This window comes from Suricata suricatta, chromosome 10 (genome assembly GCF_006229205.1).
Source record: "Suricata suricatta isolate VVHF042 chromosome 10, meerkat_22Aug2017_6uvM2_HiC, whole genome shotgun sequence".
Classification (NCBI taxonomy): Eukaryota; Metazoa; Chordata; class Mammalia; order Carnivora; family Herpestidae; genus Suricata; species Suricata suricatta.
Genome location: NC_043709.1, coordinates 40,575,951 through 40,592,713, shown reverse-complemented (window position 1 = coordinate 40,592,713; position 16,763 = coordinate 40,575,951). Strand labels below are relative to the sequence as shown.

At 40.5% G+C, this 16,763-nt stretch overlaps 1 protein-coding gene and 1 long non-coding RNA gene across 5 annotated transcripts in view; one reads left to right on the top strand and one right to left on the bottom strand.

Moving 5' to 3' along the window:
* The window catches only part of NAP1L1 (nucleosome assembly protein 1 like 1), a 33,255-nt gene extending 29,270 nt beyond the window's left edge, over positions 1-3,985 (bottom strand). For all 4 annotated transcript variants that reach the window (XM_029953558.1, XM_029953559.1, XM_029953561.1 and 1 more), the window contains exon 1: positions 3,875-3,985. The gene's annotated coding sequence lies outside the window, so the exon portion shown is untranslated. The remainder of the gene's footprint in view (positions 1-3,874) is intronic.
* Positions 3,986-4,119: 134 nt separating this feature from the next.
* LOC115305021 lies at positions 4,120-16,559 on the top strand. Its single transcript, XR_003914726.1, has 2 exons — positions 4,120-4,552; positions 16,408-16,559. It is a non-coding gene; the product is annotated as an uncharacterized LOC115305021 (long non-coding RNA).
* The last annotated feature ends 204 nt before the right edge of the window (positions 16,560-16,763 follow it).

Below are 16,763 nucleotides of genomic sequence, written 5' to 3'. Positions count from 1 at the left end.
TTCAATTCTCAGATGCCAACAGCTGACTTAGAACAGACTTGTCTTTGAGACCCAAGCCAAATGGACTCCTATTTGAGAACACTACATACCTTCTGTCAAGGGAGCTCATTATCTAGAGTATCATCTGATCCAACAGCAAAGAAAAGTACCTGGGCTGGACTAAAAACTTGGTGAAAATTCACCCAGCAATAACAAAACCAATTTGTTCACATGGTGGGGGGAAATACATGCGCACGTGCGCGTGGGGGGGGGGGGGCAGCAGACAAAAAGCTTAGGAGCCATCACTGAACTATATGTAAACAAATTTCATGTTGGACGACTCCATGGGCATAAATACTGTAGCTTTGCAAGTCGAGCAGAGTGGAACTCAAGAGTGTGCTTTATGAATTCCAAGCTGATGTATAGCTAAGGGGAGTTTATATCCAGGGAACTCCCTTTAAAAACCAGTACAAAAGCCTCATAAGTCATCACTGCTCAGTTATGTAACCTTAAATAAGCTCTTTGACTGCTCTGTACTTCAGTTTCCACATTAAAATGTTGATACTACCTACCTCTATGAATATTAAATTAGTTAATAATACAGAGTTATTTGTGCTGTTACACTATTTATCCCTATTGTGTTCTTCTGTACCCTCTCTACCTTAGAAAATAAAATGTAATTAAATGTAATTAATAAGCTCTTCAAAATTGCAGCCCCCTTTCCCAATAAAAGTCAAAATGTACCAAATTTCTGAACAAGCAATATATCAAATTGTGCAGCAGTAAAAGTGCAACATTCATAACCAAAAGTACAGGGACCATTTTTTATGCCAAGTCCAACAATGTGATCTAGTGGTTTGATATCAATGTACTAAACAACTTACAAGGATGGGCAAAAGCAACACTCACCTTCTAATCCTTACTCTGCCCAACATGGAGAACTTCTAATTCATATGAAATTAGTATGAAATGGTACTTAACATTACCATTTAACAAGTCTTGTATAAAAAGAATGTTATAAGTACTGCTCTGTACCCCACTTCTTTGTAGCATTCATCACCACACAACATTATAGATCTATGATTATTTTGCTCCTGTTTTAAGATATTATGTTCATATAGATGCTAAAATATTTACTCTAGGAATCAAGTAAAAACAAATTACAGCTTTGATCAGATTTGAGAATATAAATAGACTGATCAGTTTTTAAAACTGATCTGAATTCATCCTCTCTAACCTTATTTTCATTAGCATTTCATGTTTACAACCAAAAAAACGAACAAAGTCAAACAGATTTTGATTCTTTTAGCCCCTTTTCCTACAAAAGATTTTTTTTTTATATTTTTAAGGTTAATTTTTGAGAAATTTTTGAGAAAGCATGCAAGAAGGGGAAGAGCAAAGAGAGAGAGGGACAAAGCAAGCTCCAGGCTCTGAGCTGTCAGCACAGAGCCTGACGTGGGGGGTGGAATTCGTGAACCTTTAAGATTAGGACCTGAGCAGATGCTGGACACTTAAATCAAATGAGCCACCCAGGTGACATCAAAAGAGCCGTTTGTAATGTAATTTGGGGAGTTTAGAATCCAATCAGTAACCTGGAGACAATCCTGAGCAATAGGATTTTGGATTAAATTAGTTCTGGACAAGTGCTGGGTTTGGGATTTTTTTTAATCTCTACAGGACAAGAACAGTCATGTGCCACATTTAGAATTAGTTTAATATTTTGTCAAGAAGTCCAGTATCAAAAATAGGTACTCTGCAACAGATAAAATTTATGTATTTTTCAAACTGATATTAATTTAAAATTACATTTACCAAATTAATGTAATGTTGACCTGACATGATAATCTATAAAACCAAGTTTTCATAACCAATGTTTAGTTCCATCTATCCTCCAAAGGACCAGTCTTCTTAGAAGCAAATTCCCCTTTTTAGAGTTGAACTCTTCTTAATTAAAAAAATTTTTATTTTATTAATTTGAACAACTTCAAACAAGCATGGAACTTAGTTCCAGAAGATAACTGTAAACCTATTTCCCTCCTAATAGCTTGAAACAAGTTACTCTCTATATAAGGGTTTTCCCTTATCCAAAGGTACAAAGTAAAACAAGTACAACGTATTAATATAAACTGACAAGAAAACAGGATTTAAATATTAATTTAAACAGATATTTTGGTGCTACCTATTTTCAAAAACAGCAACTTTTGTTTTACAGCTCTTCTGAAACCAGGCCAACAATATTATGGGTTTTTAAAGTGCAGTCAATACAGAACTAGTTAGTAATCATTTATCAGGCAGTGATGATCTAAAATAGGGGGTTCTTGGGCGCCTGGGGGGCTCAGTCGGTTAAGCCTCTGACCTCGGCTCAGGTCATATCTCACGTTCGTGGGTTCGAGTCCCGTGTCAGGCTCTGTCTGTGCTGACAGCTAGCTCAGAGTCTGGAGCCTGCTTCTGGTCCTGTGTCTCCTTCTCTTTCTGCCCCTCCCCCTCTCATGCTCTATCTCTGTATCAAAAATAAATAAAACATTTAAAAAAATTAAAAATAAATAAATAAATAAAATAAAATAGGGGGTTCTTGAGCCGGGTTCATTCTTTATGTACTGAAAGCCTAGTTCTCCCAGAAACGACCGCATTCTCCGCCTCCTTTCACGGGAAGTAGGGGCATAGACAAGACAGAAGGCTACAAACTTGGCCCATTTTAAATTTACATTAATGCCGCATTTCCACCCCATACTTCCTCCACCCAGCCCCCATTCATCTTAAAAACAACACAGCTAGATAAGTAACCTATTTTGGGGAACTTCAATATAGGAACTAATTTGTAAGAATGCAGAAAAATTCCTAACAGAATTTAAAAGACTGCAGGCCAAATCGTCGATTTTCATCTTAGGACGGTTTATAGGATTAGATTAACTAGGATGAGTTCTCCCCGAATACGAAACCCTGGTCAAGACACCCATCCAAAGTCTAACTGTACTGGAGGTACACAAACACACAAAATACTTTGATAACAACAGCTACCGTGACCCTTTACATGTGTTAATCCTTTAAACCCCTAGCAGCAGAAGCTCTGCTTCATCATCCATCACCTAACATCCATACTTTCCTCGGGTGTCCATAAAAAGATTAAGCCCAAAGATAAGCAGGTAGAGAAGTCTGAAAGCCAAGGGCTGGACTTATTTACTATTAATTTCGACTTCCCACTATCTCCCTCCGACTCCCAGCCCACACCGGGGTCTCCAATCAAGCCCAGGCGGCGGCCACGTGTCTAGGGAAGCCGCCCGGGGTTTCCCCTCCCAGCACAGTCACCGCCTCCAGTGGGCGGAGAGCCCGGGAGCCTCGCAGCCTCCCCGCCCCCTCCGGGCCTTGTCCCTTCACATCCCCTCCCTCCCATCGGAATTCGCAGCCTCCGCCGTTCTTTTCATCCCCCAGCGGCCGCCCTCCGGGGATTATTTTGGAGGAAGCGGGGGAGTCTAGGAGGCGGTGGGCTCGGCACTCGAACGCGGCCGGCACCTCGGACGTGTCCCTGTCCCCAGCGGCTCGGCCGCCGCCTCCTCGGAGCGCCTGAGCGGAACCGCGGCCTCGCTCCCGTCGGCGCGGAGAAGCCGGTGGGGCTCAGGGTACCTCAGCGCACACGAGCACGGCCCTCGGGCCAACCAGGCCGCACCGACTCCCGCGTCTCCCCAGCCGCTCCCGACTATAGCGCTAGGCGATCCGGAGGCCCTCGCAGGCTACGAAGACGAAACTCTGCGGACGGCTCGGGTTCCGGCCTCACTGGATATCCCGGGAGGCCCCAGAGACCAGCGGCATCCGCTGCCGGTTCCCCGTCCCTCCCCGCCGCGCAGGCCGCCTGACCAATTCTACGTTCCCCTTTCCCTTCCAGACCCCCATCCGTTACCGGTGGTTAGCACGGGGAGCCAGGCGGCCGGAGCTGCGCAGGCAGTGACTCAGGGCGGCGGCGGGAGGAGCAGGAGGCGGCGCCGCGAGCAGATGGCGCTAAAAAAGACCCGAGAGCCCGCCGCTCGCGCTCATATACAATTAGCGTCAGCACGTAGGGCCCGCTCCGCCGCCCCCCAGCCCTCGCCGTCTCCTAGCAACGCGGGCGGGAGGCGGGCCCAGGACGGGTTGCCTAGCAACAGAACTGTCCTTCATCCCAGACGACCTCCACACCCTCCGCGCCTTGGCTTGGGGTCCCCGGCTTCCCGCCTCCGCCCCCCGCCAAGCTCAGCGCCATCTCTTTTCTCCCCACTGCACTAGAAAAGAAGTCTCAACCTCTTCGGTTCCCGCGAAGGGCCGTGACCCGCACGCCGGGCCCCTGGCCCTCCTCGCTTTCCTCGGCGAGGTTGGAGCTGCCGCGCCCCCTGTCCCAGCCTAATTCTTGCCATCTCGGTCCCCGGCAACCATTTTCTCTCCCCTCTCGTTTTTTCCCCTAAGAACAAGAGTTCTTTCCCCCTGACCACCTTGGTGGCGTCTTCTGCCGGTTTTGCTTCTCGTAAATCGGTGGGTCTCAGTGGCTTCCGGGGCTGCCTCCTCATCCCTACCTCTTCATCCTTTTGATGAACGTGCCACACGTTAGGTAACTTTAGTTCTTTTGGTGGATGAACATGGCATTATTTGTTTATTGTCTGTATGCTTTATGATGAGGACACTGTTTCATCTTGTTGAAGAAGTAAATTTTATGTAAGTCTTCAGGCCTGTGAAACATCATGGCTGTTTTTCAATTGGTGCTGGATTGACTCAGGTTAACGCTTAAAACAGTGGTTCTCGAAAGTGTGGTCCCCAGACCCTTTCGAGGGGCAAGTCAAAAGTATTTCCATTATAATACGAAAGCATTACTTGCCTTTTGCATTCTCATTCTCTCCTAAGTGTATAGTGGAGTTTTCCAGAAACGACATGACATGTGATATGGAAACATTGAAAACAGCAGATTAAAAAAATCCAGTCACCTGCAGTTAAATCAGACATTAAGGAGATTTGCAAAAACGTAAAACAAGGCCACTCAATTGTTTTGTAAAGCAGTTACTTTATATTTAAAATGTTATTTTATGTTAATATTTAATTGCTTTATTGTTTTTAGATGAAATAATGAATACTTTTAAATTTTCTTCATTTCTGATATAAATATCAGTATCTAAAATGCACAGAATAGTTTTCTGGGGTCCCCAGGTTTTAGAGTATAAAGGGGTCCTGAGATCAAAATGGGTCCTTCTCTAAATGCTTCATTCCTTTCAATTTCAAACTGCCTGAAGTCCTCTATTGTCATGTTTACGTTTAGCAACTGTCTCTATTCCATTTTAGAGGATACAGGTTTTCTTCTTGGCATTCCCAACCTCATTAAAATTACTTGCCTTTCTCACTCTGTGCTACAGATGCCTCAGTTTCCCCTTTCACTTTGGTTCTTCTTATGCGATTCTTTTGCTCTTTCTCCATCTTCTTTCTTCATAAAGATCCTAGTCAACAAGGATGTAAGGTTAACAAGTATTATAGGGGTGCCTGGGTGGCTCAGTCGGTTGAACTCAGGTCATGATCTCATAGTTTGCAGGTTCTGTGCTAACAGCTAAGAGCCTGGAGCCTGCTTCCAATTCTGTGTGTCCCTCTCTCTCTGCCCCTGCCTGGCTCATGATCTGTCCCTCTCTGTCTTTCAAAAAAAAAAATGTTAAAAAAAATGAAAACAAGTATTATAATAATATCAGTAATGACGCCTCATGAAGAAGCCACAATACATAAACTAAGGTAGACCAGTGCCCAATGTGTACATATACTTGGCACTAATTTCAATGGAAGCCTCAAGAGCATTGCATTCCAATCTAAGCTATGCACAATGCAAGGTAATTAGCATGTTGAAAATGAACTAAATAACTTTCACCTCCTTTCCATAAATCTTTGTGGTGGTAGAACTTCTGAGACCAAATTGAGAAGTTAACCTTCATGATGGTTTCTGTCTCGCTCCAGAGAGCCCCACCAATTTTTGTCACTGGTCTAAGGCTTCTAATTTCTGATGTTTCAATTCACACCCCCATATTACTGCTTTATATTCTTCCCTCTTTTCTCCAGCCACCTCCCCCAGCTCTTCCTCTAGCTTTCTCCTCCCCTTCTTCCAGTGTATCTTAGCCTAAGAAATAAAACACTATTATATTGCTAATAATGCATGCCTTTTAACATGATCTTTTGAACAATTGTTTGTAAATCTAAAACTCTACCATTTAAGTCAAGGGAAGGTCAATCATTTATACATTGATTCAACAAGTATGTTAGGGACAACTTGAGACACTGGAAATACAGCATTGAATGAGAAAGACAACCTTCTTGGTTTTACTGAACTTGGGTTTGAGTGAGGTAGGGCAAGTGACAGACAAGAAATGAAATAATTTTGCATATAAGTAAGTAAAAGAGCTATGAACAAAATAAAATGAGACAAAGGGGAAGAAGGTGACCTGTAGATACCATTGAACTTTTCACATTGACTCCTCTTAGACTTCCCAAAACACATAATGGCAGTTAACTCTAATTTAATTACGATAAATGGTGGCCCGGGTCACTGATCTCGAACCATGCTAAACTTTCATTTAAAGTTCCTTTTTACTTCATTCCCCCTTGTTTTCATTTGGTGGATTTTTACAGCATCGAAGCCTAGTGGTTTAGAAGAAGTGTGGCTTTGGAGTCAAATATCCCAATTTTCATCTTGATTTTGTTGTGGACGTTTAAGCATGTTAAGTTGCTTAACATGATACTTGACAGAGTTAACACCCAATAAAGTTAACCATTATAAACTTCTTACTGAGCTTTTATTTTGTTTTTGTTTTATTAAAGTTTGAGAGAACTCCCTGAAGCTCCCTCTAATAGTATCTGACACTATTTCTGTGAAATATTTTATAAAAGCTGTCTTGTCACAAATCTTAAAACATGTTTTTCTGAACTGAAATAATCCACACCAATTACCACAAAAGTACTATACTCCAAATTTCTAGATATTGGATACAGACACTATAGAATTCAACGTTTTGAAAAATCAGTGACAAGGGCGCCTGGGTGGCTCAGTCGGTTAAGCATCTGACTTACACTCATGTCATGATCTCACGATTCGTGGGTTAAAGCCCCGCGTTGGGCTTTGTGCTGACAGCTAGCTCAGAGCCTGGAGCTTTCTTCAGATTCTGTGTCTCCCTCTCTCTCTAAGCCTCCCCTGCTCACTTGCTCTTGCTCGCTCTCTCTCTCTCTCTCTCTCAAAAATAAATAAAGACATTTAAAAATTTTAAAAAGAAAGAAAAATCGATGACAGGGATAATTTCTTAAATGTGCTTATGTCTAGATTTCAACCCCTAAATAGTGGGAAAGTGCACAGGCTTGAAAGTTAGGAGGCATAGTTATATCCCAACATTCTGTGACCCTGCAAAAGTATTTACACTCTCTGACCCCCTACGCTTTTCCATCTGTAAAATGTATTAAGAATTCTATTTCTTTAGGTTTATGTATTTTTGAAAGAGAGAGAGAACAAGCAGAGGAAGGGCAGAGAGAGAGAAGCCAGAGAATCCCAAACGGCTCTGTACCTCCAGTGCAGACCCCCATGCAGGGCTGGAACTCACAAACTGTGAGATCATGACCTGAGCCAAAATCAGGAGTCAGATGCTTAACCGACTAAGCCATCCAGGTGCCCCATAAAGTGCACTAATAACTCTAATAAAATCATCCTCCTCATTAGCATGAGACAGAAATATATGTGAGTCCCCAGAGCAACAACTTATACAATGAACATTTATTTTCACCAATTAATCAGTATGTAAAATGTCTTATGGCACCCATAATAATTAGCATGGAAAAATTGCACAAGATACATATAAATAACTTATATTAATTTTGAATCTGAGTTTTATTTTTTCCTCCCCCTGCCCAAATTATTATATAAATGCAACGTAAAATCAACTAAAATTCCAGTGGAGAATTTTGGGCAAGTTGCCTTAAATTTTTCTCTCTCCATCCAAAAAAAGATAAATAGATTTTCATTTGTAAATATTTTGCTATCATTTCTCATTGGAATTTATATAAAAATGACTGTAAATTCACATACCATTGTACAAAATAACACAAAGATTTGTGTAAACTTCACCCCGTTTACCACAACGGTAATAACAAGTCACAATCTTACTCAGATTTTCCCAGTTTCACCTGGATCCACTTGTGTGTGTTTGTGTGTTTAGTATGTGTATCTATTACCACAGGCAAGATACAGAATAGCTCAGTCACCACAAACATGCATCTCTTATGTTCCCCTTTTTTCCTAATCTACTTGAGAAATATGGTTCTACCTTCCCAGATTTTATTCCCCCTCCCACCTTCACAAACATATCAGTGGCTGCTGGGGATTCAGGAGACGTGAAGAATTGATTCTGAAGGTGCTGTGCATGAGTAGAGAACTGCTCTCTCCTCCCTCAGTCGTGAATACTTACAGACTTCACACATTTCTCAAAATCTATTTACTGTGTTCAAATTTTTAAAAATCAACCGAGATGTTGAGGGATCCTAGGATAGGATTCAGACTGACTAATCTATATTACAAAGATATATTATAACACCATTAACGGTATAGATAAAAAAAGGAACTGACTTCAGAAAACAGAATTTTGACTAAATACTATAAGACTGAAGGCAAAAACAGCTGTAGATAAACACTGTATTCTATTTGGTAAATTTCTTATTGAGGTGATTATTAGAAATTCCAAAACTAATTTATCTGTATATGAGGTGTTTGTATTCATTTGCCAGGAGTTCCATAACCAAGAACCAAACTGGGCGGCTTAAGCAACAGAAATTTACTGTCTCACCATTTTGGAGACTAGACATCTAAAACCAAGATTTTGACAGAGTTGGCCCCTTCTGAGTGCCATGAGGGAAGGATCTGATCTATTCCAGGACTTTCTCTTTGGCTTGTAGATGGCCGCCTTCTTTAAAAAAATTTTTTTTCTAATGTTTATTTATTTTTGAGAGAGAGAGCATGAGGAGGGGAGGGGCAGAGAGGGAGACAAAGACTCTGAAGCAGGCTCCAGGCTCTGAGCTGTCAGCACGGAGCCCAAACTAGGGCTCAAACCCATGAGCCCTGGAGCCATGAGATCATATCATGACCTGAGCAGACTGAGCCACCCACGCGCCTTAGATGGCCCTCTTCTACCAGGAGCTTTACATTGTCTTCCCTCTGTGCTTGTGTTTGGGTCCAAATTCTCTCCCCCTTTTTTATAAGGACGCCAGTCATATTGGATTGGGCTCATTCTAATGACCTCATTTTACCTTGCTTTCCTCTTACCTCTATAAAGACTACCTCACATTATGAGGTACTGAGGGCTAGGACTTCAACATATAAACTTTGGGAGGACACAACTCAACTTGTACTTATTAGGATCAAACAAATATGTAAATAATTGTAAATAATAGGAGCTAGGTCTCTTATTAGCAGAGAAAAATCACAAATAAGCAAGGACAGAAGGCTAATATGAGCTTTGTGGTGGTGGACTGACTGGGGCCAGAAACATCAGTATGAGTTCATGTTTATGGAGTGATAATAGATAGATAGATAGTAGATAGACAAAAAGATGTGGGCATTAATAGGTTTAGTATATATGCATGTATTTCCTAGCTGTGTCCATTGAGAGGGTCTAGAAGCAGTGACATTCTAGTAGCAATAAACATGCCCATCACCCGGATTTTGATTTCTAAATACCATTTTTCCCAGAGAAGGAGATATAGCTGATGATAGGACTAGGGAGGGAAAATACAAGATAAGTCTGGAACATCCTTATATCATTATAAGTTTGAATAAACATAAAATAAAAGTGATGGGGGCATACCAGAAGGACACAGGAGTCAATCTGAAAGAACTCCAAATGGCCAAGCTGGACAATTCAGCACCAAATTAATGATAGTATTGGATTATAACCCAAAGAATAAAATAAACATCCATGAGTCCATAATGATATATATTGGATGAAAAATAAATAGTGGAGAAGGGACAAATCTTCCTTATAGAAGAATTCCAAAGAATCCATGTAGATACTTCCCATTCCAGGAGGTGAAGATTAATTCCCTCCCCCTTGGTTGTGGATTGGATTTAATGACTCACTTCCAAAGAAGAGTAAAGAAAGGGAAAAACGTTAACTTTATAGTAGAGAAACATGACAAATATCACCTTAACTAAGATGATCAAGGTTAACATCATAAGTTATAAGTCATGTTGATATCAAGTACTCCCTTATGGGATAAAGTGGAATTAGTATTAAACAGATATATATTAAACCATTGTAGGGGGTGGGGTGGGGAAGGGTAGAAGGGAATGAGAATGAAGTATAGAAGTAAAGGGAATCAATTTCTTGATCTAGAAAGGTCTCATCAGGGACTTAGGAAAAGTTACAAGATATGTTTCAAAAAGAAAAAAAGAAGAGTGGAATGTGGTTATGCATCGTTTGCCAATACTCATTTCTCAACATTCTACCTCTGCAGAATCAAATTGTGTTTCCTATTTTGAAGAGTTAGTTCTTAAAGCTAGAAGCAGCAAAGAGCAGTAAAATTAGATTTGTCATCAGTTGTAGCAGAGTAAATTTGAGCAGTTGCAGTATACTAGAGATAAAATATCGAAATAAAGTCAACAGTAACAATAATAGCAATCACTAATATTTATGAAAGAGCTTCTTTGTATCACACACTGTCCTATAACATTTTACAAATATTAGCTCACTTAATGCTCACAACAACTCTATGAGACACTACTATAATTATCCCCGTGTTGTATGTAAGGAAATCGAGGCTGAGAGAGATCCGAGACCTGTCCCTAGCCCACACAGCCCATCAGTGGCAGAGTCTGGATTTACATTTGCAGAACCTGGCAGCAAAGCTTGAGCGTGTAATGATCTCTTTTCTAGTTAAATGAATAAAATGTCCCAGAATTTAAGGAATTTTCTCCAAGAGAAACAGACGTAAACAAGCAGTTACAACTCAATGTAAGTACTAATAATGGAGAAGTAGGTAGTAGAAAAGATGTCACAGAAGTGACACTGAAACCAAATCTTGAAGAGGAAGTGAGGATTTGCTGTGTGATAAGAGCCAGACAGCATTTCTGGCAAGAGAACAACCATATTGAAGACGTTCTGATCTACTTGTTCAAGGTCATGTGAGAAATATAGTGTGGAATACAAAACCACTCAGACAATGACTTCCACCTTTGAGCATGGGTTTCATAGACAGAAAAACTCAAGCCAAGTCTTGTAATACGTTGGTACCAAGTATTTGTCAATTCAGTTTGGTGCTTTCATCTCACATACTTCAGGTGTCAAACCGAACCTCTATTTAACTCCAGAAATGTGACATCTTAGTAATGAAGAAGGTACATTTACATAGTTTCAAACAATCAAGGTTGTATTGTTTTATTATTATTATTATTACTATTTATCTATTTGAAGAGAGAGAGAGAGAGAAAGAGCATGAGCAGGGGAGAGACAGAGAGAGAGGAAGAGAGAGGGAATTCCAAGTAGGCTCCATGCAGCCAGCACAGAGCCTGATGTGGGGCTTCTTGAACCTATGGACCATGAGATCATGACCTGAGCTGAAAACAAGAATCGGACAGTCAACTGATTGAGCCACCCAGGCACCCCAAGATTGTATTCTTTATAGGTCATGAACCAGATTAAATCTGTTTTCCAAAATCTTATAAAACAATTTCAAAAAATATGTCCCAAAAATCCAAGAGAGAGTACCAAACAGCAGGGGCTGAGGCAGCGAACACTATGACTTAGTGCGTGTTGGCGTTGTTCTCAGTTGCTTCCGTGCTTTCACTCATTTACCTCTCACAACAACCCTGTGTGGTAGCTGCTTACTATCATTATTTCATAGATGAGGTCGCTGAGATACAGAGAGGTTAAGTTACTTACACAAAGTTGCAATTAGTTTAATAACGGGTGGAGCCAGGATTCAATAAACTCAGGTAATCCCAGCCTGAACAGAAAAGAGTGATACTATTCCTGTAATTCATTTCATAATTCTACAAATGGTCTTTGATGCCGCTGCCAGGTCAGGAATGGATTGTATGAAGTCAGCCAAGTGTAGGGCAGCAAGAAGTGGTAGGGACTGTGGACAACAAGGACATTGAAGGGAGAGGGGCCAAGATGATGGAGAAATAGGGAGATCCTAACTTCCTGCCCGCATCTCTCAAAGAAGGACTGAAGCCAAAGGACTCTGAACCCCAAGAGTCTGGGAGGAAAGGAGATGGAGTCTACTAGGAAGTCAGCCTCATAGGGCTACTTCAAGAAACAAACCAAAGCACCCATGGTGGAGAGTCCAAAATATCGCTACAAGTAAGGAAATAAAATAAACCAAAGTCACAACAAGAGAGACCAAGGGACACCCTTAAAAGAACACTTCCTGAACGGCGAGGTCCTGGATAGTGTATTAGATTTCCTTAATATAGCAGTACTCGCAGGTGCAGAGCACATAACAAGCCTTTAAAACTTACAAGAGACAGAAAGCGAGGCAAAATGACGCAACGGGACTGTGGACAAGAGGAGATTATAGGGCTGGTTTAAAGCTGGCAGCTCCCCCTCAGCTCCAGCCAATCGTCACATGGCTCCGGTATTATCAGATTTTCCAGTTTTTCAAGGGAAACTGACTTTTATGTGAAATCTTCCAGTTTGGGTGGAAGACTGCATAAAGTAAGCTCAGTTCTGGATATGCTGTCTTTAAGATGATTGTGCTGGCTCTGACTGTCAGAGATCTGAATGTGCAGTTCAGGAGAACAATTTTGGGGGCAAGTCTGGATTTAGAAATCTTCAACACAAGTGGTGCAGATGCGGATAGCCATGGAAAAAGTCGGAAGAAAATAAGAGGGCCAGGAACTCCAGCATCTAAAAAAGTTGGCAAAGATGAGGCAAAGGAGACTAGTATCCAAGATGCCAAAGGAGGAAGGTGAATCAGAAGATATCTATCAGTCTAAAAGTAAGAGTCAGTGTGACTGATTTCTTTGGGGAAAAGGGATCTCAGTCATCGGTAAAAAAGAGATATGATTTCTAAGTTCAAGGAATAATTTTGTAAAGCTCTAATTAAAAAGGCAGAAGTATTTTGCTTCTGTTTTTTCCAATTTCTGTGGTATTTTATTAGCGTAATCATTCCAGTTCCGTGTCCTCAGGTGTTCTTTCTTATCTGGTTTGCCCTAAAGACATTTGGAGACTCCTGAAATACTTAACAAATTTCATCAGAGTCACCAATAAAAAACAAAAAACTGTGATTTTGCAGGACAGTGATACCCATTTAGATGTAACAATTATATCAAGCATTTTTCACACCTAACCAAGTTAAACCTTGGTTCACAGATCATATATTATTTATAACTTTGCTCAGACATAATTTTACAGTGAATTTAGGACCCCTTTGTCTATGAACAAGGAAAGTAAAGGAACCTATTAACTTTTCGGGCTTCCAGGGAGCCAGTAAATAAAACTTATTTTCCCTGCCTATAGTTCCCTTGTTACGAGTCAGTAGGCTGGAGAACATAGTTTTATGTCTGCCGTGGACAGGCTTTGCTCATACTTCACCTGGGACTAACACAAGCCTCCCTGGCCCTGAAAGCCCTTCTAAACCCTTAGCAAAGCACAACTCAGACCTGGACAGACCAGTTCTGAAGAAAAGGGAGCCCAAGAGAGCTCTGTTTGCCCAGTTCTTCCTCCCAAACTCCTCAGTCAGATACATCACTCCTGCCCTGGGGATAAACAATCCAGAGGAAAGAGTAAAACAGGTTTTTCTGATGGCATTTCTTTCACACGGAAGCCTGAGGCCAGAGAAACGGAGGCCCCTTGTAACACTCCCTACTGACTTATCTCCTTTCAAGTTCATCCTACAAGGTGTCTCCTGTTATTCTCACAGAGCTAGCAAATGACCAAACCAGGACTCAGACCCAGATCTCCTGATTTCAGAACAGTAACCTTCATATACCCTGGGAGGCTATGCCCCAGGGGTCTGTGGTTGAATATTATTCCATTTAATGATCTCATTTAAATTCTTTGGGTGGGCAATTAGGGAAGAGGCAATAACGAAATGGCCAAAAAAGTCAGTGTCCAGGGATCCAGGAGACCTCAAATATGGTTGCAACAAAGTTACCAGCTGGTTGCTTGGCCATGGTCAAGTCACTAGGTTGTTTATAGCTTAGATTCTTCATCTGTAAAACCAGTTTGGCAAGTCCTGCCTTTCTGCCAACCTAGAGGAGCAAATAAGATATTTTGTAAAAGTACTTTGAATAACATCATGCTATATTAAAAGATATAGTTATTACTTAGGATAAAGTTACTGCTTCAATAATATTAAGTAAAACAGGAAACCTGACTCTGTTTCTGAATACTTACATTTAAAAAGCAAATGCTAGGGGCACCTGAGTGGCTCAGTTGGTTAAGCATCTCACTCTTGATTTCAGCTCAGGTCATGATCTCAAGGTTGTGGGATCAAGCACAGCATCAGGATTCTCTCGCTCCCTCCCTTTCTTTTCCTCCTCCCCCCAATAAATAAATAAACTTTAAAAAAATAAAAACTTTTAAAATTTTTAAAAATTAAAAATTAAAAGCAGAAGCTATAGAGTCAGGCAGCATTAGATTTGAATCCCAGAGTTCTCCACACACAACCCTAGTAAACATGAAGAAATAAATAATTAACTCTTTCTGAATCTTGAAGGGGATCAGAATATGCTACCCAAAAATATTCCACTTTGGCATAAGGATTATTTTGAGCCAAAAGCAATAGAAAAACAACAGATACCAAAAGAATTCTCTGCCCTTCCCTTGTTGCCTAAAAACCAGGATATAAGTTTCCCTTTGAGGAAGGTGCCCCTCTTGTATCAAGGAAAGAAGAGCGACTCCTACCATCAAGGATGGGGAGTCAATACTAAGATAAGTTTGTATAAATAGACCTTACAAAAACAGCATTTGTCTTCCATTATTTCCCCCATATATTCCCTAGTTACTAACCCAAAATTTATCATCCCTTGAAATCCAAATTCTCTTTCCTTAGTTAAAGAGTGTATAAAAGTTCCCGAGTATAACTTGGTGAGTTTTGCTTATTTTCTGTAAGCTCCTGTGCATGTAGATATTGATTAAAAATTGTCTGCCTTTTCACCTGTTAATCTGTCTTTTGTTAGTTTAATTCACAGGCTACCATGCACTGAGTCTAAGAGAGCAAAGGAAAAGTTCTTCCTCCCCAACAAAAGTTTTTCCTCTTTTTCTGAATATGTGAATGCTTATATCCTTTTTACCTAATAGGGTTTTGTGCAGATTATATAAAGGGCCTGTCATACAATTTACTCAATAATTGTTAGTTTTCTTCCTTTTTCTTGTTCTAATCTAAGATTGACCTTACCTACAACAGAGTTTACCTTTTTATCAAGTGAATTTTATGTTTATAAACCATTTCACTTAACCATTAAAAAGGTAGTTTTTTGGGTAGTTTTTTGTTGTCTTTTTTTTTAATGTTGGATTGATGGACTAATTAATTAAACATGATTCCATGACTCAGCATTGTGGAAGAAATTAGCAACCAACCTTGATACTCCTTAGTAGCTGTCTTGAGTACCTGAATTTTAAAACACTAGTTCTTTTTAAAAATTTTTTTCCTGTTTATTTATTTTTGAGAGAGAGAGAAAGACAGAGCACAGCTGGGGAGGGGCAGAGAGAAGAAAGAAGACAAAGAAACCGAAGCAGGCTCCACGCTCCAAGCTGTCAGCAAAGAGCCCGATGCAGAGTTCGAACCCATGAACCATGAGATCATGACCTAAGCTGAATTCCGATGATTAACCAACTGAGCTACCCAGGCACCTCTAAAATACAAGTTCTTATCAAAATAATTTATTTATGTGTTAAGAAATCTGCTTCTGTTAGTTTCTAGCATCAGCACATAAATATATTCATCATTAATTTAGTCACTCAATTAGCAAAGTTCTATTAAGCAATTGCTGAATCTAGATGTTGTAATGCTGGGAACATGATTTTGTGATCTAGTTGGTGATATATCCCAAATAAAGATAATAAAAGGAAGAAGGTACTATAATAAGGAACAGTAACTCATGAAAGGTATATAACCTAATCCCTTAATTTTCTAATCTGTAGAATGCAAATAACAATTTTATGCCATAGGACTGTTAAAATCATTATATACGTTAAAATTAGAAAAGTGATCCTTACACTCACAGCCCAGTCAGCCTGGAAAGGAGAATTTCCTTGGTGGAGACTATTATTTACCCACTAAAATTTATTCTTCTTTCCTCCCAAGGTTGATGGCTGCCCTCCTAGACTAAATTCCTTAGGCTTCAGCACCTTGAGGTGTGACTGTGTTACCAAGTTCTTGCCAATAGAACGTAATCAAGACTAACATGTGCTTCATCCAGGCTGTGAATGATATCTCCGTGTTCTTTTTCTGCTTCAGGGTATAGAGCCTGGTTTGGTGGCTAAGGGTCTTCAAGAATGTAACTGAGGACATGCCCCAGGGGGAGACGGAAAACCTAACAGCTACCCTGCTGACTTGGACCACTTTCTTCATAAGTTACGTGCCAAAGAAATAAACTCTATATTCTCTAAGCCGCTGTAGTGTGAGGTCTCTTATTACTGCATTTTGGCTTCATCTGAACCAATACAGCCTGGTCTAAGATTTCAGCTGGGTCCTTGTAAGTTCTCAGATGTGTTTTTGTATAATTAATAGTGTGGCCATAAGAAGTAAATGGCTCAGTAACGAATCTGCTGCTTATATCTGGCAGGTCTAAGCAGATAAATTGGGAAGCTGAG